The sequence below is a fragment of the Brienomyrus brachyistius genome, chromosome 2, assembly GCF_023856365.1.
Source record: "Brienomyrus brachyistius isolate T26 chromosome 2, BBRACH_0.4, whole genome shotgun sequence".
Classification (NCBI taxonomy): domain Eukaryota; kingdom Metazoa; phylum Chordata; class Actinopteri; order Osteoglossiformes; family Mormyridae; genus Brienomyrus; species Brienomyrus brachyistius.
The window spans coordinates 4,361,824-4,386,654 of NC_064534.1; the positions used below are offsets into that span (position 1 = coordinate 4,361,824).

General features: G+C 44.0%; 35 non-coding genes across 35 annotated transcripts; all 35 read right to left on the reverse strand.

Moving 5' to 3' along the window:
* Nucleotides 1-334: 334 nt before the first annotated feature.
* trnas-gcu (transfer RNA serine (anticodon GCU)) lies at nucleotides 335-416 on the reverse strand. Its single transcript has one exon. It is a non-coding gene; the product is annotated as a tRNA-Ser (tRNA).
* Nucleotides 417-1,045: 629 nt separating this feature from the next.
* trnas-gcu (transfer RNA serine (anticodon GCU)) lies at nucleotides 1,046-1,127 on the reverse strand. The gene has a single exon. It is a non-coding gene; the product is annotated as a tRNA-Ser (tRNA).
* A 629-nt stretch (nucleotides 1,128-1,756) lies between these two features.
* trnas-gcu (transfer RNA serine (anticodon GCU)) lies at nucleotides 1,757-1,838 on the reverse strand. The gene has a single exon. It is a non-coding gene; the product is annotated as a tRNA-Ser (tRNA).
* A 629-nt stretch (nucleotides 1,839-2,467) lies between these two features.
* Nucleotides 2,468-2,549, reverse strand: trnas-gcu (transfer RNA serine (anticodon GCU)). The gene has a single exon. It is a non-coding gene; the product is annotated as a tRNA-Ser (tRNA).
* A 629-nt stretch (nucleotides 2,550-3,178) lies between these two features.
* On the reverse strand, nucleotides 3,179-3,260 carry trnas-gcu (transfer RNA serine (anticodon GCU)). The gene has a single exon. It is a non-coding gene; the product is annotated as a tRNA-Ser (tRNA).
* A 629-nt stretch (nucleotides 3,261-3,889) lies between these two features.
* On the reverse strand, nucleotides 3,890-3,971 carry trnas-gcu (transfer RNA serine (anticodon GCU)). The gene has a single exon. It is a non-coding gene; the product is annotated as a tRNA-Ser (tRNA).
* A 629-nt stretch (nucleotides 3,972-4,600) lies between these two features.
* On the reverse strand, nucleotides 4,601-4,682 carry trnas-gcu (transfer RNA serine (anticodon GCU)). The gene has a single exon. It is a non-coding gene; the product is annotated as a tRNA-Ser (tRNA).
* A 629-nt stretch (nucleotides 4,683-5,311) lies between these two features.
* On the reverse strand, nucleotides 5,312-5,393 carry trnas-gcu (transfer RNA serine (anticodon GCU)). Its single transcript has one exon. It is a non-coding gene; the product is annotated as a tRNA-Ser (tRNA).
* Nucleotides 5,394-6,023: 630 nt separating this feature from the next.
* On the reverse strand, nucleotides 6,024-6,105 carry trnas-gcu (transfer RNA serine (anticodon GCU)). The gene has a single exon. It is a non-coding gene; the product is annotated as a tRNA-Ser (tRNA).
* A 629-nt stretch (nucleotides 6,106-6,734) lies between these two features.
* Nucleotides 6,735-6,816, reverse strand: trnas-gcu (transfer RNA serine (anticodon GCU)). The gene has a single exon. It is a non-coding gene; the product is annotated as a tRNA-Ser (tRNA).
* Nucleotides 6,817-7,446: 630 nt separating this feature from the next.
* trnas-gcu (transfer RNA serine (anticodon GCU)) lies at nucleotides 7,447-7,528 on the reverse strand. The gene has a single exon. It is a non-coding gene; the product is annotated as a tRNA-Ser (tRNA).
* A 629-nt stretch (nucleotides 7,529-8,157) lies between these two features.
* trnas-gcu (transfer RNA serine (anticodon GCU)) lies at nucleotides 8,158-8,239 on the reverse strand. Its single transcript has one exon. It is a non-coding gene; the product is annotated as a tRNA-Ser (tRNA).
* Nucleotides 8,240-8,868: 629 nt separating this feature from the next.
* Nucleotides 8,869-8,950, reverse strand: trnas-gcu (transfer RNA serine (anticodon GCU)). Its single transcript has one exon. It is a non-coding gene; the product is annotated as a tRNA-Ser (tRNA).
* Nucleotides 8,951-9,580: 630 nt separating this feature from the next.
* trnas-gcu (transfer RNA serine (anticodon GCU)) lies at nucleotides 9,581-9,662 on the reverse strand. Its single transcript has one exon. It is a non-coding gene; the product is annotated as a tRNA-Ser (tRNA).
* A 629-nt stretch (nucleotides 9,663-10,291) lies between these two features.
* On the reverse strand, nucleotides 10,292-10,373 carry trnas-gcu (transfer RNA serine (anticodon GCU)). Its single transcript has one exon. It is a non-coding gene; the product is annotated as a tRNA-Ser (tRNA).
* A 629-nt stretch (nucleotides 10,374-11,002) lies between these two features.
* trnas-gcu (transfer RNA serine (anticodon GCU)) lies at nucleotides 11,003-11,084 on the reverse strand. Its single transcript has one exon. It is a non-coding gene; the product is annotated as a tRNA-Ser (tRNA).
* A 629-nt stretch (nucleotides 11,085-11,713) lies between these two features.
* On the reverse strand, nucleotides 11,714-11,795 carry trnas-gcu (transfer RNA serine (anticodon GCU)). Its single transcript has one exon. It is a non-coding gene; the product is annotated as a tRNA-Ser (tRNA).
* A 630-nt stretch (nucleotides 11,796-12,425) lies between these two features.
* Nucleotides 12,426-12,507, reverse strand: trnas-gcu (transfer RNA serine (anticodon GCU)). Its single transcript has one exon. It is a non-coding gene; the product is annotated as a tRNA-Ser (tRNA).
* A 629-nt stretch (nucleotides 12,508-13,136) lies between these two features.
* Nucleotides 13,137-13,218, reverse strand: trnas-gcu (transfer RNA serine (anticodon GCU)). The gene has a single exon. It is a non-coding gene; the product is annotated as a tRNA-Ser (tRNA).
* A 629-nt stretch (nucleotides 13,219-13,847) lies between these two features.
* On the reverse strand, nucleotides 13,848-13,929 carry trnas-gcu (transfer RNA serine (anticodon GCU)). The gene has a single exon. It is a non-coding gene; the product is annotated as a tRNA-Ser (tRNA).
* Nucleotides 13,930-14,559: 630 nt separating this feature from the next.
* On the reverse strand, nucleotides 14,560-14,641 carry trnas-gcu (transfer RNA serine (anticodon GCU)). Its single transcript has one exon. It is a non-coding gene; the product is annotated as a tRNA-Ser (tRNA).
* A 630-nt stretch (nucleotides 14,642-15,271) lies between these two features.
* Nucleotides 15,272-15,353, reverse strand: trnas-gcu (transfer RNA serine (anticodon GCU)). Its single transcript has one exon. It is a non-coding gene; the product is annotated as a tRNA-Ser (tRNA).
* A 630-nt stretch (nucleotides 15,354-15,983) lies between these two features.
* trnas-gcu (transfer RNA serine (anticodon GCU)) lies at nucleotides 15,984-16,065 on the reverse strand. The gene has a single exon. It is a non-coding gene; the product is annotated as a tRNA-Ser (tRNA).
* A 629-nt stretch (nucleotides 16,066-16,694) lies between these two features.
* Nucleotides 16,695-16,776, reverse strand: trnas-gcu (transfer RNA serine (anticodon GCU)). Its single transcript has one exon. It is a non-coding gene; the product is annotated as a tRNA-Ser (tRNA).
* A 630-nt stretch (nucleotides 16,777-17,406) lies between these two features.
* Nucleotides 17,407-17,488, reverse strand: trnas-gcu (transfer RNA serine (anticodon GCU)). Its single transcript has one exon. It is a non-coding gene; the product is annotated as a tRNA-Ser (tRNA).
* A 630-nt stretch (nucleotides 17,489-18,118) lies between these two features.
* trnas-gcu (transfer RNA serine (anticodon GCU)) lies at nucleotides 18,119-18,200 on the reverse strand. Its single transcript has one exon. It is a non-coding gene; the product is annotated as a tRNA-Ser (tRNA).
* A 630-nt stretch (nucleotides 18,201-18,830) lies between these two features.
* Nucleotides 18,831-18,912, reverse strand: trnas-gcu (transfer RNA serine (anticodon GCU)). Its single transcript has one exon. It is a non-coding gene; the product is annotated as a tRNA-Ser (tRNA).
* A 630-nt stretch (nucleotides 18,913-19,542) lies between these two features.
* trnas-gcu (transfer RNA serine (anticodon GCU)) lies at nucleotides 19,543-19,624 on the reverse strand. The gene has a single exon. It is a non-coding gene; the product is annotated as a tRNA-Ser (tRNA).
* A 629-nt stretch (nucleotides 19,625-20,253) lies between these two features.
* Nucleotides 20,254-20,335, reverse strand: trnas-gcu (transfer RNA serine (anticodon GCU)). The gene has a single exon. It is a non-coding gene; the product is annotated as a tRNA-Ser (tRNA).
* A 630-nt stretch (nucleotides 20,336-20,965) lies between these two features.
* Nucleotides 20,966-21,047, reverse strand: trnas-gcu (transfer RNA serine (anticodon GCU)). The gene has a single exon. It is a non-coding gene; the product is annotated as a tRNA-Ser (tRNA).
* A 630-nt stretch (nucleotides 21,048-21,677) lies between these two features.
* Nucleotides 21,678-21,759, reverse strand: trnas-gcu (transfer RNA serine (anticodon GCU)). Its single transcript has one exon. It is a non-coding gene; the product is annotated as a tRNA-Ser (tRNA).
* A 629-nt stretch (nucleotides 21,760-22,388) lies between these two features.
* Nucleotides 22,389-22,470, reverse strand: trnas-gcu (transfer RNA serine (anticodon GCU)). Its single transcript has one exon. It is a non-coding gene; the product is annotated as a tRNA-Ser (tRNA).
* A 630-nt stretch (nucleotides 22,471-23,100) lies between these two features.
* Nucleotides 23,101-23,182, reverse strand: trnas-gcu (transfer RNA serine (anticodon GCU)). Its single transcript has one exon. It is a non-coding gene; the product is annotated as a tRNA-Ser (tRNA).
* Nucleotides 23,183-23,811: 629 nt separating this feature from the next.
* On the reverse strand, nucleotides 23,812-23,893 carry trnas-gcu (transfer RNA serine (anticodon GCU)). The gene has a single exon. It is a non-coding gene; the product is annotated as a tRNA-Ser (tRNA).
* A 630-nt stretch (nucleotides 23,894-24,523) lies between these two features.
* Nucleotides 24,524-24,605, reverse strand: trnas-gcu (transfer RNA serine (anticodon GCU)). Its single transcript has one exon. It is a non-coding gene; the product is annotated as a tRNA-Ser (tRNA).
* Between the last annotated feature and the right edge of the window lie 226 nt (nucleotides 24,606-24,831).

Consider the following 24,831-nt stretch of genomic DNA (forward strand, 5'->3'; position numbering starts at 1 on the left):
GAAATCATGGACACTGCAGACGAAGGTGTTGAAATGATGCTGGTTAGTACCCATCAAACAGTTATCAGCTTTAGAAATTTGACCATTGAACCCTCGAGTAAGGATTGTTGACCTTAATTGAGTTCTTCATCTTCCTTGACTTCTTACTCTAATTCGCAGTTGCAGTGAGCCAGGATTGAATTCCAGGAAGCACCTTACAAGACGAAGTATGCTCTCTGCCGATTGACACTGAAGTACTCCCAGGGTGCAGTCAGCACTTGAAGTAGACAGATACTGCCAAGAGCACTCGTGACATTGGAGAAACACCAAGCAAACAAGCTAAAGGTATGAAGCTCGACGAGAATGGGATTCGAACCCACGCGTGCAGAGCACAATGGATTAGCAAACCATCGCCTTAACCACTCGGCCATCTCGTCACATGTAGTGCACCAGAGCACGCTTTACTTATCAGACAGTAGTGTTAGACTAAAAGTACAGCAGAAGTAGCGAGCCAAAATGGCCAGAAGTGATGGGTCGGTAATTCATACACAGATGAAGCTGTCTGTCCTAGGCATGTCGTGGATGACCACACGATAAGGAAGACAATCGATTATTGCCAACCTCATCCTCCCAAAATCAGAAATGGCAAATTGTCATCCAGAATCAAACTACCTAACTGTACATGAAAAGCATTCACTAATAGTACTTTACTAATAGCAGAGGCAACACTATGAAATCATGGACACTGCAGACGAAGGTGTTGAAATGATGCTGGTTAGTACCCATCAAACAGTTATCAGCTTTAGAAATTTGACCATTGAACCCTCGAGTAAGGATTGTTGACCTTAATTAAGTTCTTCATCTTCCTTGACTTCTTACTCTAATTCGCAGTTGCAGTGAGCCAGGATTGAATTCCAGGAAGCACCTTACAAGACGAAGTATGCTCTCTGCCGATTGACACTGAAGTACTCCCAGGGTGCAGTCAGCACTTGAAGTAGACAGATACTGCCAAGAGCACTCGTGACATTGGAGAAACACCAAGCAAACAAGCTAAAGGTATGAAGCTCGACGAGAATGGGATTCGAACCCACGCGTGCAGAGCACAATGGATTAGCAGTCCATCGCCTTAACCACTCGGCCATCTCGTCACATGTAGTGCACCAGAGCACGCTTTACTTATCAGACAGTAGTGTTAGACTAAAAGTACAGCAGAAGTAGCGAGCCAAAATGGCCAGAAGTGATGGGTCGGTAATTCATACACAGATGAAGCTGTCTGTCCTAGGCATGTCGTGGATGACCACACGATAAGGAAGACAATCGATTATTGCCAACCTCATCCTCCCAAAATCAGAAATGGCAAATTGTCATCCAGAATCAAACTACCTAACTGTACATGAAAAGCATTCACTAATAGTACTTTACTAATAGCAGAGGCAACACTATGAAATCATGGACACTGCAGACGAAGGTGTTGAAATGATGCTGGATAGTACCCATCAAACAGTTATCAGCTTTAGAAATTTGACCATTGAACCCTCGAGTAAGGATTGTTGACCTTAATTGAGTTCTTCATCTTCCTTGACTTCTTACTCTAATTCGCAGTTGCAGTGAGCCAGGATTGAATTCCAGGAAGCACCTTACAAGACGAAGTATGCTCTCTGCCGATTGACACTGAAGTACTCCCAGGGTGCAGTCAGCACTTGAAGTAGACAGATACTGCCAAGAGCACTCGTGACATTGGAGAAACACCAAGCAAACAAGCTAAAGGTATGAAGCTCGACGAGAATGGGATTCGAACCCACGCGTGCAGAGCACAATGGATTAGCAGTCCATCGCCTTAACCACTCGGCCATCTCGTCACATGTAGTGCACCAGAGCACGCTTTACTTATCACACAGTAGTGTTAGACTAAAAGTACAGCAGAAGTAGCGAGCCAAAATGGCCAGAAGTGATGGGTCGGTAATTCATACACAGATGAAGCTGTCTGTCCTAGGCATGTCGTGGATGACCACACGATAAGGAAGACAATCGATTATTGCCAACCTCATCCTCCCAAAATCAGAAATGGCAAATTGTCATCCAGAATCAAACTACCTAACTGTACATGAAAAGCATTCACTAATAGTACTTTACTAATAGCAGAGGCAACACTATGAAATCATGGACACTGCAGACGAAGGTGTTGAAATGATGCTGGATAGTACCCATCAAACAGTTATCAGCTTTAGAAATTTGACCATTGAACCCTCGAGTAAGGATTGTTGACCTTAATTGAGTTCTTCATCTTCCTTGACTTCTTACTCTAATTCGCAGTTGCAGTGAGCCAGGATTGAATTCCAGGAAGCACCTTACAAGACGAAGTATGCTCTCTGCCGATTGACACTGAAGTACTCCCAGGGTGCAGTCAGCACTTGAAGTAGACAGATACTGCCAAGAGCACTCGTGACATTGGAGAAACACCAAGCAAACAAGCTAAAGGTATGAAGCTCGACGAGATTGGGATTTGAACCCACGCGTGCAGAGCACAATGGATTAGCAGTCCATCGCCTTAACCACTCGGCCATCTCGTCACATGTAGTGCACCAGAGCACGCTTTACTTATCAGACAGTAGTGTTAGACTAAAAGTACAGCAGAAGTAGCGAGCCAAAATGGCCAGAAGTGATGGGTCGGTAATTCATACACAGATGAAGCTGTCTGTCCTAGGCATGTCGTGGATGACCACACGATAAGGAAGACAATCGATTATTGCCAACCTCATCCTCCCAAAATCAGAAATGGCAAATTGTCATCCAGAATCAAACTACCTAACTGTATATGAAAAGCATTCACTAATAGTACTTTACTAATAGCAGAGGCAACACTATGAAATCATGGACACTGCAGACGAAGGTGTTGAAATGATGCTGGTTAGTACCCATCAAACAGTTATCAGCTTTAGAAATTTGACCATTGAACCCTCGAGTAAGGATTGTTGACCTTAATTGAGTTCTTCATCTTCCTTGACTTCTTACTCTAATTCGCAGTTGCAGTGAGCCAGGATTGAATTCCAGGAAGCACCTTACAAGACGAAGTATGCTCTCTGCCGATTGACACTGAAGTACTCCCAGGGTGCAGTCAGCACTTGAAGTAGACAGATACTGCCAAGAGCACTCGTGACATTGGAGAAACACCAAGCAAACAAGCTAAAGGTATGAAGCTCGACGAGAATGGGATTCGAACCCACGCGTGCAGAGCACAATGGATTAGCAGTCCATCGCCTTAACCACTCGGCCATCTCGTCACATGTAGTGCACCAGAGCACGCTTTACTTATCAGACAGTAGTGTTAGACTAAAAGTACAGCAGAAGTAGCGAGCCAAAATGGCCAGAAGTGATGGGTCGGTAATTCATACACAGATGAAGCTGTCTGTCCTAGGCATGTCGTGGATGACCACACGATAAGGAAGACAATCGATTATTGCCAACCTCATCCTCCCAAAATCAGAAATGGCAAATTGTCATCCAGAATCAAACTACCTAACTGTATATGAAAAGCATTCACTAATAGTACTTTACTAATAGCAGAGGCAACACTATGAAATCATGGACACTGCAGACGAAGGTGTTGAAATGATGCTGGTTAGTACCCATCAAACAGTTATCAGCTTTAGAAATTTGACCATTGAACCCTCGAGTAAGGATTGTTGACCTTAATTGAGTTCTTCATCTTCCTTGACTTCTTACTCTAATTCGCAGTTGCAGTGAGCCAGGATTGAATTCCAGGAAGCACCTTACAAGACGAAGTATGCTCTCTGCCGATTGACACTGAAGTACTCCCAGGGTGCAGTCAGCACTTGAAGTAGACAGATACTGCCAAGAGCACTCGTGACATTGGAGAAACACCAAGCAAACAAGCTAAAGGTATGAAGCTCGACGAGAATGGGATTCGAACCCACGCGTGCAGAGCACAATGGATTAGCAGTCCATCGCCTTAACCACTCGGCCATCTCGTCACATGTAGTGCACCAGAGCACGCTTTACTTATCAGACAGTAGTGTTAGACTAAAAGTACAGCAGAAGTAGCGAGCCAAAATGGCCAGAAGTGATGGGTCGGTAATTCATACACAGATGAAGCTGTCTGTCCTAGGCATGTCGTGGATGACCACACGATAAGGAAGACAATCGATTATTGCCAACCTCATCCTCCCAAAATCAGAAATGGCAAATTGTCATCCAGAATCAAACTACCTAACTGTACATGAAAAGCATTCACTAATAGTACTTTACTAATAGCAGAGGCAACACTATGAAATCATGGACACTGCAGACGAAGGTGTTGAAATGATGCTGGTTAGTACCCATCAAACAGTTATCAGCTTTAGAAATTTGACCATTGAACCCTCAAGTAAGGATTGTTGACCTTAATTGAGTTCTTCATCTTCCTTGACTTCTTACTCTAATTCGCAGTTGCAGTGAGCCAGGATTGAATTCCAGGAAGCACCTTACAAGACGAAGTATGCTCTCTGCCGATTGACACTGAAGTACTCCCAGGGTGCAGTCAGCACTTGAAGTAGACAGATACTGCCAAGAGCACTCGTGACATTGGAGAAACACCAAGCAAACAAGCTAAAGGTATGAAGCTCGACGAGAATGGGATTCGAACCCACGCGTGCAGAGCACAATGGATTAGCAGTCCATCGCCTTAACCACTCGGCCATCTCGTCACATGTAGTGCACCAGAGCACGCTTTACTTATCAGACAGTAGTGTTAGACTAAAAGTACAGCAGAAGTAGCGAGCCAAAATGGCCAGAAGTGATGGGTCGGTAATTCATACACAGATGAAGCTGTCTGTCCTAGGCATGTCGTGGATGACCACACGATAAGGAAGACAATCGATTATTGCCAACCTCATCCTCCCAAAATCAGAAATGGCAAATTGTCATCCAGAATCAAACTACCTAACTGTATATGAAAAGCATTCACTAATAGTACTTTACTAATAGCAGAGGCAACACTATGAAATCATGGACACTGCAGACGAAGGTGTTGAAATGATGCTGGTTAGTACCCATCAAACAGTTATCAGCTTTAGAAATTTGACCATTGAACCCTCGAGTAAGGATTGTTGACCTTAATTGAGTTCTTCATCTTCCTTGACTTCTTACTCTAATTCGCAGTTGCAGTGAGCCAGGATTGAATTCCAGGAAGCACCTTACAAGACGAAGTATGCTCTCTGCCGATTGACACTGAAGTACTCCCAGGGTGCAGTCAGCACTTGAAGTAGACAGATACTGCCAAGAGCACTCGTGACATTGGAGAAACACCAAGCAAACAAGCTAAAGGTATGAAGCTCGACGAGAATGGGATTCGAACCCACGCGTGCAGAGCACAATGGATTAGCAGTCCATCGCCTTAACCACTCGGCCATCTCGTCACATGTAGTGCACCAGAGCACGCTTTACTTATCAGACAGTAGTGTTAGACTAAAAGTACAGCAGAAGTAGCGAGCCAAAATGGCCAGAAGTGATGGGTCGGTAATTCATACACAGATGAAGCTGTCTGTCCTAGGCATGTCGTGGATGACCACACGATAAGGAAGACAATCGATTATTGCCAACCTCATCCTCCCAAAATCAGAAATGGCAAATTGTCATCCAGAATCAAACTACCTAACTGTATATGAAAAGCATTCACTAATAGTACTTTACTAATAGCAGAGGCAACACTATGAAATCATGGACACTGCAGACGAAGGTGTTGAAATGATGCTGGTTAGTACCCATCAAACAGTTATCAGCTTTAGAAATTTGACCATTGAACCCTCGAGTAAGGATTGTTGACCTTAATTGAGTTCTTCATCTTCCTTGACTTCTTACTCTAATTCGCAGTTGCAGTGAGCCAGGATTGAATTCCAGTAAGCACCTTACAAGACGAAGTATGCTCTCTGCCGATTGACACTGAAGTACTCCCAGGGTGCAAGTCAGCACTTGAAGTAGACAGATACTGCCAAGAGCACTCGTGACATTGGAGAAACACCAAGCAAACAAGCTAAAGGTATGAAGCTCGACGAGAATGGGATTCGAACCCACGCGTGCAGAGCGCAATGGATTAGCAGTCCATCGCCTTAACCACTCGGCCATCTCGTCACTTGTAGTGCACCAGAGCACGCTTTACTTATCACACAGTAGTGTTAGACTAAAAGTACAGCAGAAGTAGCGAGCCAAAATGGCCAGAAGTGATGGGTCGGTAATTCATACACAGATGAAGCTGTCTGTCCTAGGCATGTCGTGGAAGACCACACGATAAGGAAGACAATCGATTATTGCCAACCTCATCCTCCCAAAATCAGAAATGGTAAATTGTCATCCAGAATCAAACTACCTAACTGTATATGAAAAGCATTCACTAATAGTACTTTACTAATAGCAGAGGCAACACTATGAAATCATGGACACTGCAGACGAAGGTGTTGAAATGATGCTGGTTAGTACCCATCAAACAGTTATCAGCTTTAGAAATTTGACCATTGAACCCTCGAGTAAGGATTGTTGACCTTAATTGAGTTCTTCATCTTCCTTGACTTCTTACTCTAATTCACAGTTGCAGTGAGCCAGGATTGAATTCCAGGAAGCACCTTACAAGACGAAGTATGCTCTCTGCCGATTGACACTGAAGTACTCCCAGGGTGCAGTCAGCACTTGAAGTAGACAGATACTGCCAAGAGCACTCGTGACATTGGAGAAACACCAAGCAAACAAGCTAAAGGTATGAAGCTGGACGAGAATGGGATTCGAACCCACGCGTGCAGAGCACAATGGATTAGCAGTCCATCGCCTTAACCACTCGGCCATCTCGTCACTTGTAGTGCACCAGAGCACGCTTTACTTATCACACAGTAGTGTTAGACTAAAAGTACAGCAGAAGTAGCGAGCCAAAATGGCCAGAAGTGATGGGTCGGTAATTCATACACAGATGAAGCTGTCTGTCCTAGGCATGTCGTGGATGACCACACGATAAGGAAGACAATCGATTATTGCCAACCTCATCCTCCCAAAATCAGAAATGGTAAATTGTCATCCAGAATCAAACTACCTAACTGTATATGAAAAGCATTCACTAATAGTACTTTACTAATAGCAGAGGCAACACTATGAAATCATGGACACTGCAGACGAAGGTGTTGAAATGATGCTGGTTAGTACCCATCAAACAGTTATCAGCTTTAGAAATTTGACCATTGAACCCTCGAGTAAGGATTGTTGACCTTAATTGAGTTCTTCATCTTCCTTGACTTCTTACTCTAATTCACAGTTGCAGTGAGCCAGGATTGAATTCCAGGAAGCACCTTACAAGACGAAGTATGCTCTCTGCCGATTGACACTGAAGTACTCCCAGGGTGCAAGTCAGCACTTGAAGTAGACAGATACTGCCAAGAGCACTCGTGACATTGGAGAAACACCAAGCAAACAAGCTAAAGGTATGAAGCTCGACGAGAATGGGATTCGAACCCACGCGTGCAGAGCACAATGGATTAGCAGTCCATCGCCTTAACCACTCGGCCATCTCGTCACATGTAGTGCACCAGAGCACGCTTTACTTATCACACAGTAGTGTTAGACTAAAAGTACAGCAGAAGTAGCGAGCCAAAATGGCCAGAAGTGATGGGTCGGTAATTCATACACAGATGAAGCTGTCTGTCCTAGGCATGTCGTGGATGACCACACGATAAGGAAGACAATCGATTATTGCCAACCTCATCCTCCCAAAATCAGAAATGGCAAATTGTTATCCAGAATCAAACTACCTAACTGTATATGAAAAGCATTCACTAATAGTACTTTACTAATAGCAGAGGCAACACTATGAAATCATGGACACTGCAGACGAAGGTGTTGAAATGATGCTGGTTAGTACCCATCAAACAGTTATCAGCTTTAGAAATTTGACCATTGAACCCTCGAGTAAGGATTGTTGACCTTAATTGAGTTCTTCATCTTCCTTGACTTCTTACTCTAATTCGCAGTTGCAGTGAGCCAGGATTGAATTCCAGGAAGCACCTTACAAGACGAAGTATGCTCTCTGCCGATTGACACTGAAGTACTCCCAGGGTGCAGTCAGCACTTGAAGTAGACAGATACTGCCAAGAGCACTCGTGACATTGGAGAAACACCAAGCAAACAAGCTAAAGGTATGAAGCTCGACGAGAATGGGATTCGAACCCACGCGTGCAGAGCACAATGGATTAGCAGTCCATCGCCTTAACCACTCGGCCATCTCGTCACATGTAGTGCACCAGAGCACGCTTTACTTATCAGACAGTAGTGTTAGACTAAAAGTACAGCAGAAGTAGCGAGCCAAAATGGCCAGAAGTGATGGGTCGGTAATTCATACACAGATGAAGCTGTCTGTCCTAGGCATGTCGTGGATGACCACACGATAAGGAAGACAATCGATTATTGCCAACCTCATCCTCCCAAAATCAGAAATGGCAAATTGTCATCCAGAATCAAACTACCTAACTGTATATGAAAAGCATTCACTAATAGTACTTTACTAATAGCAGAGGCAACACTATGAAATCATGGACACTGCAGACGAAGGTGTTGAAATGATGCTGGTTAGTACCCATCAAACAGTTATCAGCTTTAGAAATTTGACCATTGAACCCTCGAGTAAGGATTGTTGACCTTAATTGAGTTCTTCATCTTCCTTGACTTCTTACTCTAATTCGCAGTTGCAGTGAGCCAGGATTGAATTCCAGGAAGCACCTTACAAGACGAAGTATGCTCTCTGCCGATTGACACTGAAGTACTCCCAGGGTGCAGTCAGCACTTGAAGTAGACAGATACTGCCAAGAGCACTCGTGACATTGGAGAAACACCAAGCAAACAAGCTAAAGGTATGAAGCTCGACGAGAATGGGATTCGAACCCACGCGTGCAGAGCACAATGGATTAGCAGTCCATCGCCTTAACCACTCGGCCATCTCGTCACTTGTAGTGCACCAGAGCACGCTTTACTTATCACACAGTAGTGTTAGACTAAAAGTACAGCAGAAGTAGCGAGCCAAAATGGCCAGAAGTGATGGGTCGGTAATTCATACACAGATGAAGCTGTCTGTCCTAGGCATGTCGTGGATGACCACACGATAAGGAAGACAATCGATTATTGCCAACCTCATCCTCCCAAAATCAGAAATGGTAAATTGTCATCCAGAATCAAACTACCTAACTGTATATGAAAAGCATTCACTAATAGTACTTTACTAATAGCAGAGGCAACACTATGAAATCATGGACACTGCAGACGAAGGTGTTGAAATGATGCTGGTTAGTACCCATCAAACAGTTATCAGCTTTAGAAATTTGACCATTGAACCCTCGAGTAAGGATTGTTGACCTTAATTGAGTTCTTCATCTTCCTTGACTTCTTACTCTAATTCACAGTTGCAGTGAGCCAGGATTGAATTCCAGGAAGCACCTTACAAGACGAAGTATGCTCTCTGCCGATTGACACTGAAGTACTCCCAGGGTGCAAGTCAGCACTTGAAGTAGACAGATACTGCCAAGAGCACTCGTGACATTGGAGAAACACCAAGCAAACAAGCTAAAGGTATGAAGCTCGACGAGAATGGGATTTGAACCCACGCGTGCAGAGCACAATGGATTAGCAGTCCATCGCCTTAACCACTCGGCCATCTCGTCACATGTAGTGCACCAGAGCACGCTTTACTTATCAGACAGTAGTGTTAGACTAAAAGTACAGCAGAAGTAGCGAGCCAAAATGGCCAGAAGTGATGGGTCGGTAATTCATACACAGATGAAGCTGTCTGTCCTAGGCATGTCGTGGATGACCACACGATAAGGAAGACAATCGATTATTGCCAACCTCATCCTCCCAAAATCAGAAATGGCAAATTGTCATCCAGAATCAAACTACCTAACTGTATATGAAAAGCATTCACTAATAGTACTTTACTAATAGCAGAGGCAACACTATGAAATCATGGACACTGCAGACGAATGTGTTGAAATGATGCTGGTTAGTACCCATCAAACAGTTATCAGCTTTAGAAATTTGACCATTGAACCCTCGAGTAAGGATTGTTGACCTTAATTGAGTTCTTCATCTTCCTTGACTTCTTACTCTAATTCGCAGTTGCAGTGAGCCAGGATTGAATTCCAGGAAGCACCTTACAAGACGAAGTATGCTCTCTGCCGATTGACACTGAAGTACTCCCAGGGTGCAGTCAGCACTTGAAGTAGACAGATACTGCCAAGAGCACTCGTGACATTGGAGAAACACCAAGCAAACAAGCTAAAGGTATGAAGCTCGACGAGAATGGGATTCGAACCCACGCGTGCAGAGCACAATGGATTAGCAGTCCATCGCCTTAACCACTCGGCCATCTCGTCACATGTAGTGCACCAGAGCACGCTTTACTTATCAGACAGTAGTGTTAGACTAAAAGTACAGCAGAAGTAGCGAGCCAAAATGGCCAGAAGTGATGGGTCGGTAATTCATACACAGATGAAGCTGTCTGTCCTAGGCATGTCGTGGATGACCACACGATAAGGAAGACAATCGATTATTGCCAACCTCATCCTCCCAAAATCAGAAATGGCAAATTGTCATCCAGAATCAAACTACCTAACTGTATATGAAAAGCATTCACTAATAGTACTTTACTAATAGCAGAGGCAACACTATGAAATCATGGACACTGCAGACGAATGTGTTGAAATGATGCTGGTTAGTACCCATCAAACAGTTATCAGCTTTAGAAATTTGACCATTGAACCCTCGAGTAAGGATTGTTGACCTTAATTGAGTTCTTCATCTTCCTTGACTTCTTACTCTAATTCGCAGTTGCAGTGAGCCAGGATTGAATTCCAGGAAGCACCTTACAAGACGAAGTATGCTCTCTGCCGATTGACACTGAAGTACTCCCAGGGTGCAGTCAGCACTTGAAGTAGACAGATACTGCCAAGAGCACTCGTGACATTGGAGAAACACCAAGCAAACAAGCTAAAGGTATGAAGCTCGACGAGAATGGGATTCGAACCCACGCGTGCAGAGCACAATGGATTAGCAGTCCATCGCCTTAACCACTCGGCCATCTCGTCACATGTAGTGCACCAGAGCACGCTTTACTTATCAGACAGTAGTGTTAGACTAAAAGTACAGCAGAAGTAGCGAGCCAAAATGGCCAGAAGTGATGGGTCGGTAATTCATACACAGATGAAGCTGTCTGTCCTAGGCATGTCGTGGATGACCACACGATAAGGAAGACAATCGATTATTGCCAACCTCATCCTCCCAAAATCAGAAATGGCAAATTGTCATCCAGAATCAAACTACCTAACTGTATATGAAAAGCATTCACTAATAGTACTTTACTAATAGCAGAGGCAACACTATGAAATCATGGACACTGCAGACGAAGGTGTTGAAATGATGCTGGTTAGTACCCATCAAACAGTTATCAGCTTTAGAAATTTGACCATTGAACCCTCGAGTAAGGATTGTTGACCTTAATTGAGTTCTTCATCTTCCTTGACTTCTTACTCTAATTCGCAGTTGCAGTGAGCCAGGATTGAATTCCAGGAAGCACCTTACAAGACGAAGTATGCTCTCTGCCGATTGACACTGAAGTACTCCCAGGGTGCAGTCAGCACTTGAAGTAGACAGATACTGCCAAGAGCACTCGTGACATTGGAGAAACACCAAGCAAACAAGCTAAAGGTATGAAGCTCGACGAGAATGGGATTCGAACCCACGCGTGCAGAGCACAATGGATTAGCAGTCCATCGCCTTAACCACTCGGCCATCTCGTCACTTGTAGTGCACCAGAGCACGCTTTACTTATCACACAGTAGTGTTAGACTAAAAGTACAGCAGAAGTAGCGAGCCAAAATGGCCAGAAGTGATGGGTCGGTAATTCATACACAGATGAAGCTGTCTGTCCTAGGCATGTCGTGGATGACCACACGATAAGGAAGACAATCGATTATTGCCAACCTCATCCTCCCAAAATCAGAAATGGTAAATTGTCATCCAGAATCAAACTACCTAACTGTATATGAAAAGCATTCACTAATAGTACTTTACTAATAGCAGAGGCAACACTATGAAATCATGGACACTGCAGACGAAGGTGTTGAAATGATGCTGGTTAGTACCCATCAAACAGTTATCAGCTTTAGAAATTTGACCATTGAACCCTCGAGTAAGGATTGTTGACCTTAATTGAGTTCTTCATCTTCCTTGACTTCTTACTCTAATTCACAGTTGCAGTGAGCCAGGATTGAATTCCAGGAAGCACCTTACAAGACGAAGTATGCTCTCTGCCGATTGACACTGAAGTACTCCCAGGGTGCAAGTCAGCACTTGAAGTAGACAGATACTGCCAAGAGCACTCGTGACATTGGAGAAACACCAAGCAAACAAGCTAAAGGTATGAAGCTCGACGAGAATGGGATTTGAACCCACGCGTGCAGAGCACAATGGATTAGCAGTCCATCGCCTTAACCACTCGGCCATCTCGTCACATGTAGTGCACCAGAGCACGCTTTACTTATCAGACAGTAGTGTTAGACTAAAAGTACAGCAGAAGTAGCGAGCCAAAATGGCCAGAAGTGATGGGTCGGTAATTCATACACAGATGAAGCTGTCTGTCCTAGGCATGTCGTGGATGACCACACGATAAGGAAGACAATCGATTATTGCCAACCTCATCCTCCCAAAATCAGAAATGGCAAATTGTCATCCAGAATCAAACTACCTAACTGTATATGAAAAGCATTCACTAATAGTACTTTACTAATAGCAGAGGCAACACTATGAAATCATGGACACTGCAGACGAATGTGTTGAAATGATGCTGGTTAGTACCCATCAAACAGTTATCAGCTTTAGAAATTTGACCATTGAACCCTCGAGTAAGGATTGTTGACCTTAATTGAGTTCTTCATCTTCCTTGACTTCTTACTCTAATTCGCAGTTGCAGTGAGCCAGGATTGAATTCCAGGAAGCACCTTACAAGACGAAGTATGCTCTCTGCCGATTGACACTGAAGTACTCCCAGGGTGCAGTCAGCACTTGAAGTAGACAGATACTGCCAAGAGCACTCGTGACATTGGAGAAACACCAAGCAAACAAGCTAAAGGTATGAAGCTCGACGAGAATGGGATTCGAACCCACGCGTGCAGAGCACAATGGATTAGCAGTCCATCGCCTTAACCACTCGGCCATCTCGTCACATGTAGTGCACCAGAGCACGCTTTACTTATCAGACAGTAGTGTTAGACTAAAAGTACAGCAGAAGTAGCGAGCCAAAATGGCCAGAAGTGATGGGTCGGTAATTCATACACAGATGAAGCTGTCTGTCCTAGGCATGTCGTGGATGACCACACGATAAGGAAGACAATCGATTATTGCCAACCTCATCCTCCCAAAATCAGAAATGGCAAATTGTCATCCAGAATCAAACTACCTAACTGTATATGAAAAGCATTCACTAATAGTACTTTACTAATAGCAGAGGCAACACTATGAAATCATGGACACTGCAGACGAATGTGTTGAAATGATGCTGGTTAGTACCCATCAAACAGTTATCAGCTTTAGAAATTTGACCATTGAACCCTCGAGTAAGGATTGTTGACCTTAATTGAGTTCTTCATCTTCCTTGACTTCTTACTCTAATTCGCAGTTGCAGTGAGCCAGGATTGAATTCCAGGAAGCACCTTACAAGACGAAGTATGCTCTCTGCCGATTGACACTGAAGTACTCCCAGGGTGCAGTCAGCACTTGAAGTAGACAGATACTGCCAAGAGCACTCGTGACATTGGAGAAACACCAAGCAAACAAGCTAAAGGTATGAAGCTCGACGAGAATGGGATTCGAACCCACGCGTGCAGAGCACAATGGATTAGCAGTCCATCGCCTTAACCACTCGGCCATCTCGTCACATGTAGTGCACCAGAGCACGCTTTACTTATCAGACAGTAGTGTTAGACTAAAAGTACAGCAGAAGTAGCGAGCCAAAATGGCCAGAAGTGATGGGTCGGTAATTAATACACAGATGAAGCTGTCTGTCCTAGGCATGTCGTGGATGACCACACGATAAGGAAGACAATCGATTATTGCCAACCTCATCCTCCCAAAATCAGAAATGGCAAATTGTCATCCAGAATCAAACTACCTAACTGTATATGAAAAGCATTCACTAATAGTACTTTACTAATAGCAGAGGCAACACTATGAAATCATGGACACTGCAGACGAAGGTGTTGAAATGATGCTGGTTAGTACCCATCAAACAGTTATCAGCTTTAGAAATTTGACCATTGAACCCTCGAGTAAGGATTGTTGACCTTAATTGAGTTCTTCATCTTCCTTGACTACTTACTCTAATTCACAGTTGCAGTGAGCCAGGATTGAATTCCAGTAAGCACCTTACAAGACGAAGTATGCTCTCTGCCGATTGACACTGAAGTACTCCCAGGGTGCAAGTCAGCACTTGAAGTAGACAGATACTGCCAAGAGCACTCGTGACATTGGAGAAACACCAAGCAAACAAGCTAAAGGTATGAAGCTCGACGAGAATGGGATTCGAACCCACGCGTGCAGAGCACAATGGATTAGCAGTCCATCGCCTTAACCACTCGGCCATCTCGTCACTTGTAGTGCACCAGAGCACGCTTTACTTATCACACAGTAGTGTTAGACTAAAAGTACAGCAGAAGTAGCGAGCCAAAATGGCCAGAAGTGATGGGTCGGTAATTCATACACAGATGAAGCTGTCTGTCCTAGGCATGTCGTGGATGACCACACAATAAGGAAGACAATCGATTATTGCCAACCTCATCCTCCCAAAATCAGAAATGGTAAATTGTCATCCAGAATCAATCTACCTAACTGTATATGAAAAGCATTCACTAATAGTACTTTACTAATAGCAGAGGCAACACTATGAAATCATGGACACTGCAGACGAAGGTGTTGAAATGATGCTGGTTAGTACCCATCAAACAGTTATCAGCTTTAGAAATTTGACCATTGAACCCTCGAGTAAGGATTGTTGACCTTAATTGAGTTCTTCATCTTCCTTGACTTCTTACTCTAATTCACAGTTGCAGTGAGCCAGGATTGAATTCCAGGAAGCACCTTACAAGACGAAGTATGCTCTCTGCCGATTGACACTGAAGTACTCCCAGGGTGCAAGTCAGCACTTGAAGTAGACAGATACTGCCAAGAGCACTCGTGACATTGGAGAAACACCAAGCAAACAAGCTAAAGGTATGAAGCTGGACGAGAATGGGATTCGAACCCACGCGTGCAGAGCACAATGGATTAGCAGTCCATCGCCTTAACCACTTGGCCATCTCGTCACTTGTAGTGCACCAGAGCACGCTTTACTTATCACACAGTAGTGTTAGACTAAAAGTACAGCAGAAGTAGCGAGCCAAAATGGCCAGAAGTGATGGGTCGGTAATTCATACACAGATGAAGCTGTCTGTCCTAGGCATGTCGTGGATGACCACACGATAAGGAAGACAATCGATTATTGCCAACCTCATCCTCCCAAAATCAGAAATGGTAAATTGTCATCCAGAATCAAACTACCTAACTGTATATGAAAAGCATTCACTAATAGTACTTTACTAATAGCAGAGGCAACACTATGAAATCATGGACACTGCAGACGAAGGTGTTGAAATGATGCTGGTTAGTACCCATCAAACAGTTATCAGCTTTAGAAATTTGACCATTGAACCCTCGAGTAAGGATTGTTGACCTTAATTGAGTTCTTCATCTTCCTTGACTTCTTACTCTAATTCACAGTTGCAGTGAGCCAGGATTGAATTCCAGGAAGCACCTTACAAGACGAAGTATGCTCTCTGCCGATTGACACTGAAGTACTCCCAGGGTGCAAGTCAGCACTTGAAGTAGACAGATACTGCCAAGAGCACTCGTGACATTGGAGAAACACCAAGCAAACAAGCTAAAAGTATGAAGCTCGACGAGAATGGGATTCGAACCCACGTGTGCAGAGCACAATGGATTAGCAGTCCATCGCCTTAACCACTCGGCCATCTCGTCACATGTAGTGCACCAGAGCACGCTTTACTTATCAGACAGTAGTGTTTGACTAAAAGTACAGCAGAAGTAGCGAGCCAAAATGGCCAGAAGTGATGGGTCGGTAATTCATACACAGATGAAGCTGTCTGTCCTAGGCATGTCGTGGATGACCACACGATAAGGAAGACAATCGATTATTGCCAACCTCATCCTCCCAAAATCAGAAATGGCAAATTGTCATCCAGAATCAAACTACCTAACTGTATATGAAAAGCATTCACTAATAGTACTTTACTAATAGCAGAGGCAACACTATGAAATCATGGACACTGCAGACGAATGTGTTGAAATGATGCTGGTTAGTACCCATCAAACAGTTATCAGCTTTAGAAATTTGACCATTGAACCCTCGAGTAAGGATTGTTGACCTTAATTGAGTTCTTCATCTTCCTTGACTTCTTACTCTAATTCGCAGTTGCAGTGAGCCAGGATTGAATTCCAGGAAGCACCTTACAAGACGAAGTATGCTCTCTGCCGATTGACACTGAAGTACTCCCAGGGTGCAGTCAGCACTTGAAGTAGACAGATACTGCCAAGAGCACTCGTGACATTGGAGAAACACCAAGCAAACAAGCTAAAGGTATGAAGCTCGACGAGAATGGGATTCGAACCCACGCGTGCAGAGCACAATGGATTAGCAGTCCATCGCCTTAACCACTCGGCCATCTCGTCACATGTAGTGCACCAGAGCACGCTTTACTTATCAGACAGTAGTGTTAGACTAAAAGTACAGCAGAAGTAGCGAGCCAAAATGGCCAGAAGTGATGGGTCGGTAATTCATACACAGATGAAGCTGTCTGTCCTAGGCATGTCGTGGATGACCACACGATAAGGAAGACAATCGATTATTGCCAACCTCATCCTCCCAAAATCAGAAATGGCAAATTGTCATCCAGAATCAAACTACCTAACTGTATATGAAAAGCATTCACTAATAGTACTTTACTAATAGCAGAGGCAACACTATGAAATCATGGACACTGCAGACGAAGGTGTTGAAATGATGCTGGTTAGTACCCATCAAACAGTTATCAGCTTTAGAAATTTGACCATTGAACCCTCGAGTAAGGATTGTTGACCTTAATTGAGTTCTTCATCTTCCTTGACTTCTTACTCTAATTCACAGTTGCAGTGAGCCAGGATTGAATTCCAGTAAGCACCTTACAAGACGAAGTATGCTCTCTGCCGATTGACACTGAAGTACTCCCAGGGTGCAAGTCAGCACTTGAAGTAGACAGATACTGCCAAGAGCACTCGTGACATTGGAGAAACACCAAGCAAACAAGCTAAAGGTATGAAGCTCGACGAGAATGGGATTCGAACCCACGCGTGCAGAGCACAATGGATTAGCAGTCCATCGCCTTAACCACTCGGCCATCTCGTCACTTGTAGTGCACCAGAGCACGCTTTACTTATCAGACAGTAGTGTTAGACTAAAAGTACAGCAGAAGTAGCGAGCCAAAATGGCCAGAAGTGATGGGTCGGTAATTCATACACAGATGAAGCTGTCTGTCCTAGGCATGTCGTGGATGACCACACGATAAGGAAGACAATCGATTATTGCCAACCTCATCCTCCCAAAATCAGAAATGGTAAATTGTCATCCAGAATCAAACTACCTAACTGTATATGAAAAGCATTCACTAATAGTACTTTACTAATAGCAGAGGCAACACTATGAAATCATGGACACTGCAGACGAAGGTGTTGAAATGATGCTGGTTAGTACCCATCAAACAGTTATCAGCTTTAGAAATTTGACCATTGAACCCTCGAGTAAGGATTGTTGACCTTAATTGAGTTCTTCATCTTCCTTGACTTCTTACTCTAATTCACAGTTGCAGTGAGCCAGGATTGAATTCCAGGAAGCACCTTACAAGACGAAGTATGCTCTCTGCCGATTGACACTGAAGTACTCCCAGGGTGCAAGTCAGCACTTGAAGTAGACAGATACTGCCAAGAGCACTCGTGACATTGGAGAAACACCAAGCAAACAAGCTAAAAGTATGAAGCTTGACGAGAATGGGATTCGAACCCACGCGTGCAGAGCACAATGGATTAGCAGTCCATCGCCTTAACCACTCGGCCATCTCGTCACTTGTAGTGCACCAGAGCACGCTTTACTTATCACACAGTAGTGTTAGACTAAAAGTACAGCAGAAGTAGCGAGCCAAAATGGCCAGAAGTGATGGGTCGGTAATTCATACACAGATGAAGCTGTCTGTCCTAGGCATGTCGTGGATGACCACACGATAAGGAAGACAATCGATTATTGCCAACCTCATCCTCCCAAAATCAGAAATGGTAAATTGTCATCCAGAATCAAACTACCTAACTGTATATGAAAAGCATTCACTAATAGTACTTTACTAATAGCAGAGGCAACACTATGAAATCATGGAAACTGCAGACGAAGGTGTTGAAATGATGCTGGTTAGTACCCATCAAACAGTTATCAGCTTTAGAAATTTGACCATTGAACCCTCGAGTAAGGATTGTTGACCTTAATTGAGTTCTTCATCTTCCTTGACTTCTTACTCTAATTCACAGTTGCAGTGAGCCAGGATTGAATTCCAGGAAGCACCTTACAAGACGAAGTATGCTCTCTGCCGATTGACACTGAAGTACTCCCAGGGTGGAAGTCAGCACTTGAAGTAGACAGATACTGCCAAGAGCACTCGTGACATTGGAGAAACACCAAGCAAACAAGCTAAAGGTATGAAGCTCGACGAGAATGGGATTCGAACCCACGCGTGCAGAGCACAATGGATTAGCAGTCCATCGCCTTAACCACTCGGCCATCTCGTCACTTGTAGTGCACCAGAGCACGCTTTACTTATCACACAGTAGTGTTAGACTAAAAGTACAGCAGAAGTAGCGAGCCAAAATGGCCAGAAGTGATGGGTCGGTAATTCATACACAGATGAAGCTGTCTGTCCTAGGCATGTCGTGGATGACCACACGATAAGGAAGACAATCGATTATTGCCAACCTCATCCTCCCAAAATCAGAAATGGTAAATTGTCATCCAGAATTAAACTACCTAACTGTATATGAAAAGCATTCACTAATAGTACTTTACTAATAGCAGAGGCAACACTATGAAATCATGGACACTGCAGACGAAGGTGTTGAAATGATGCTGGTTAGTACCCATCAAACAGTTATCAGCTTTAGAAATTTGACCATTGAACCCTCGAGTAAGGATTGTTGACCTTAATTGAGTTCTTCATCTTCCTTGACTTCTTACTCTAATTCACAGTTGCAGTGAGCCAGGATTGAATTCCAGGAAGCACCTTACAAGACGAAGTATGCTCTCTGCCGATTGACACTGAAGTACTCCCAGGGTGCAAGTCAGCACTTGAAGTAGACAGATGCTGCCAAGAGCACTCGTGACATTGGAGAAACACCAAGCAAACAAGCTAAAGGTATGAAGCTCGACGAGAATGGGATTCGAACCCACGCGTGCAGAGCACAATGGATTAGCAGTCCATCGCCTTAACCACTCGGCCATCTCGTCACATGTAGTGCACCAGAGCACGCTTTACTTATCACACAGTAGTGTTAGACTAAAAGTACAGCAGAAGTAGCGAGCCAAAATGGCCAGAAGTGATGGGTCGGTAATTCATACACAGATGAAGCTGTCTGTCCTAGGCATGTCGTGGATGACCACACGATAAGGAAGACAATCGATTATTGCCAACCTCATCCTCCCAAAATCAGAAATGGCAAATTGTTATCCAGAATCAAACTACCTAACTGTATATGAAAAGCATTCACTAATAGTACTTTACTAATAGCAGAGGCAACACTATGAAATCATGGACACTGCAGACGAAGGTGTTGAAATGATGCTGGTTAGTACCCATCAAACAGTTATCAGCTTTAGAAATTTGACCATTGAACCCTCGAGTAAGGATTGTTGACCTTAATTGAGTTCTTCATCTTCCTTGACTTCTTACTCTAATTCGCAGTTGCAGTGAGCCAGGATTGAATTCCAGGAAGCACCTTACAAGACGAAGTATGCTCTCTGCCGATTGACACTGAAGTACTCCCAGGGTGCAGTCAGCACTTGAAGTAGACAGATACTGCCAAGAGCACTCGTGACATTGGAGAAACACCAAGCAAACAAGCTAAAGGTATGAAGCTCGACGAGAATGGGATTCGAACCCACGCGTGCGGAGCACAATGGATTAGCAGTCCATCGCCTTAACCACTCGGCCATCTCGTCACATGTAGTGCACCAGAGCACGCTTTACTTATCAGACAGTAGTGTTAGACTAAAAGTACAGCAGAAGTAGCGAGCCAAAATGGCCAGAAGTGATGGGTCGGTAATTCATACACAGATGAAGCTGTCTGTCCTAGGCATGTCGTGGATGACCACACGATAAGGAAGACAATCGATTATTGCCAACCTCATCCTCCCAAAATCAGAAATGGCAAATTGTCATCCAGAATCAAACTACCTAACTGTATATGAAAAGCATTCACTAATAGTACTTTACTAATAGCAGAGGCAACACTATGAAATCATGGACACTGCAGACGAAGGTGTTGAAATGATGCTGGTTAGTACCCATCAAACAGTTATCAGCTTTAGAAATTTGACCATTGAACCCTCGAATAAGGATTGTTGACCTTAATTGAGTTCTTCATCTTCCTTGACTTCTTACTCTAATTCGCAGTTGCAGTGAGCCAGGATTGAATTCCAGGAAGCACCTTACAAGACGAAGTATGCTCTCTGCCGATTGACACTGAAGTACTCCCAGGGTGCAAATCAGCACTTGAAGTAGACAGATACTGCCAAGAGCACTCGTGACATTGGAGAAACACCAAGCAAACAAGCTAAAGGTATGAAGCTCGACGAGAACGGGATTCGAACCCACGCGTGCAGAGCACAATGGATTAGCAGTCCATCGCCTTAACCACTCGGCCATCTCGTCACATGTAGTGCACCAGAGCACGCTTTACTTATCACACAGTAGTGTTAGACTAAAAGTACAGCAGAAGTAGCGAGCCAAAATGGCCAGAAGTGATGGGTCGGTAATTCATACACAGATGAAGCTGTCTGTCCTAGGCATGTCGTGGATGACCACACGATAAGGAAGACAATCGATTATTGCCAACCTCATCCTCCCAAAATCAGAAATGGCAAATTGTCATCCAGAATCAAACTACCTAACTGTATATGAAAAGCATTCACTAATAGTACTTTACTAATAGCAGAGGCAACACTATGAAATCATGGACACTGCAGACGAAGGTGTTGAAATGATGCTGGTTAGTACCCATCAAACAGTTATCAGCTTTAGAAATTTGACCATTGAACCCTCGAGTAAGGATTGTTGACCTTAATTGAGTTCTTCATCTTCCTTGACTTCTTACTCTAATTCACAGTTGCAGTGAGCCAGGATTGAATTCCAGGAAGCACCTTACAAGATGAAGTATGCTCTCTGCCGATTGACACTGAAGTACTCCCAGGGTGCAAGTCAGCACTTGAAGTAGACAGATACTGCCAAGAGCACTCGTGACATTGGAGAAACACCAAGCAAACAAGCTAAAGGTATGAAGCTCGACGAGAATGGGATTCGAACCCACGCGTGCAGAGCACAATGGATTAGCAGTCCATCGCCTTAACCACTCGGCCATCTCGTCACTTGTAGTGCACCAGAGCACGCTTTACTTATCACACAGTAGTGTTAGACTAAAAGTACAGCAGAAGTAGCGAGCCAAAATGGCCAGAAGTGATGGGTCGGTAATTCATACACAGATGAAGCTGTCTGTCCTAGGCATGTCGTGGATGACCACACGATAAGGAAGACAATCGATTATTGCCAACCTCATCCTCCCAAAATCAGAAATGGCAAATTGTCATCCAGAATCAAACTACCTAACTGTATATGAAAAGCATTCACTAATAGTACTTTACTAATAGCAGAGGCAACACTATGAAATCATGGACACTGCAGACGAAGGTGTTGAAATGATGCTGGTTAGTACCCATCAAACAGTTATCAGCTTTAGAAATTTGACCATTGAACCCTCGAGTAAGGATCGTTGACCTTAATTGAGTTCTTCATCTTCCTTGACTTCTTACTCTAATTCACAGTTGCAGTGAGCCAGGATTGAATTCCAGGAAGCACCTTACAAGACGAAGTATGCTCTCTGCCGATTGACAGTGAAGTACTCCCAGGGTGCAGTCAGCACTTGAAGTAGACAGATACTGCCAAGAGCACTCGTGACATTGGAGAAACACCAAGCAAACAAGCTAAAGGTATGAAGCTCGACGAGAACGGGATTCGAACCCACGCGTGCAGAGCACAATGGATTAGCAGTCCATCGCCTTAACCACTCGGCCATCTCGTCACATGTAGTGCACCAGAGCACGCTTTACTTATCACACAGTAGTGTTAGACTAAAAGTACAGCAGAAGTAGCGAGCCAAAATGGCCAGAAGTGATGGGTCGGTAATTCATACACAGATGAAGCTGTCTGTCCTAGGCATGTCGTGGATGACCACACGATAAGGAAGACAATCGATTATTGCCAACCTCATCCTCCCAAAATCAGAAATGGCAAATTGTCATCCAGAATCAAACTACCTAACTGTATATGAAAAGCATTCACTAATAGTACTTTACTAATAGCAGAGGCAACACTATGAAATCATGGACACTGCAGACGAAGGTGTTGAAATGATGCTGGTTAGTACCCATCAAACAGTTATCAGCTTTAGAAATTTGACCATTGAACCCTCGAGTAAGGATTGTTGACCTTAATTGAGTTCTTCATCTTCCTTGACTTCTTACTCTAATTCACAGTTGCAGTGAGCCAGGATTGAATTCCAGGAAGCACCTTACAAGATGAAGTATGCTCTCTGCCGATTGACACTGAAGTACTCCCAGGGTGCAAGTCAGCACTTGAAGTAGACAGATACTGCCAAGAGCACTCGTGACATTGGAGAAACACCAAGCAAACAAGCTAAAGGTATGAAGCTCGACGAGAATGGGATTCGAACCCACGCGTGCAGAGCACAATGGATTAGCAGTCCATCGCCTTAACCACTCGGCCATCTCGTCACTTGTAGTGCACCAGAGCACGCTTTACTTATCACACAGTAGTGTTAGACTAAAAGTACAGCAGAAGTAGCGAGCCAAAATGGCCAGAAGTGATGGGTCGGTAATTCATACACAGATGAAGCTGTCTGTCCTAGGCATGTCGTGGATGACCACACGATAAGGAAGACAATCGATTATTGCCAACCTCATCCTCCCAAAATCAGAAATGGCAAATTGTCATCCAGAATCAAACTACCTAACTGTATATGAAAAGCATTCACTAATAGTACTTTACTAATAGCAGAGGCAACACTATGAAATCATGGACACTGCAGACGAAGGTGTTGAAATGATGCTGGTTAGTACCCATCAAACAGTTATCAGCTTTAGAAATTTGACCATTGAACCCTCGAGTAAGGATCGTTGACCTTAATTGAGTTCTTCATCTTCCTTGACTTCTTACTCTAATTCACAGTTGCAGTGAGCCAGGATTGAATTCCAGGAAGCACCTTACAAGACGAAGTATGCTCTCTGCCGATTGACAGTGAAGTACTCCCAGGGTGCAGTCAGCACTTGAAGTAGACAGATACTGCCAAGAGCACTCGTGACATTGGAGAAACACCAAGCAAACAAGCTAAAGGTATGAAGCTCGACGAGAATGGGATTCGAACCCACGCGTGCAGAGCACAATGGATTAGCAGTCCATCGCCTTAACCACTCGGCCATCTCGTCACATGTAGTGTACCAGAGCACGCTTTACTTATCAGACAGTAGTGTTAGACTAAAAGTACAGCAGAAGTAGCGAGCCAAAATGGCCAGAAGTGATGGGTCGGTAATTCATACACAGATGAAGCTGTCTGTCCTAGGCATGTCGTGGATGACCACACGATAAGGAAGACAATCGATTATTGCCAACCTCATCCTCCCAAAATCAGAAATGGCAAATTGTCATCCAGAATCAAACTACCTAACTGTATATGAAAAGCATTCACTAATAGTACTTTACTAATAGCAGAGGCAACACTATGAAATCATGGACACTGCAGACGAAGGTGTTGAAATGATGCTGGTTAGTACCCATCAAACAGTTATCAGCTTTAGAAATTTGACCATTGAACCCTCGAGTAAGGATTGTTGACCTTAATTGAGTTCTTCATCTTCCTTGACTTCTTACTCTAATTCACAGTTGCAGTGAGCCAGGATTGAATTCCAGGAAGCACCTTACAAGACGAAGTATGCTCTCTGCCGATTGACACTGAAGTACTCCCAGGGTGCAAATCAGCACTTGAAGTAGACAGATACTGCCAAGAGCACTCGTGACATTGGAGAAACACCAAGCAAACAAGCTAAAGGTATGAAGCTCGACGAGAATGGGATTCGAACCCACGCGTGCAGAGCACAATGGATTAGCAGTCCATCGCCTTAACCACTCGGCCATCTCGTCACATGTAGTGCACCAGAGCACGCTTTACTTATCACACAGTAGTGTTAGACTAAAAGTACAGCAGAAGTAGCGAGCCAAAATGGCCAGAAGTGATGGGTCGGTAATTCATACACAGATGAAGCTGTCTGTCCTAGGCATGTCGTGGATGACCACACGATAAGGAAGACAATCGATTATTGCCAACCTCATCCTCCCAAAATCAGAAATGGCAAATTGTCATCCAGAA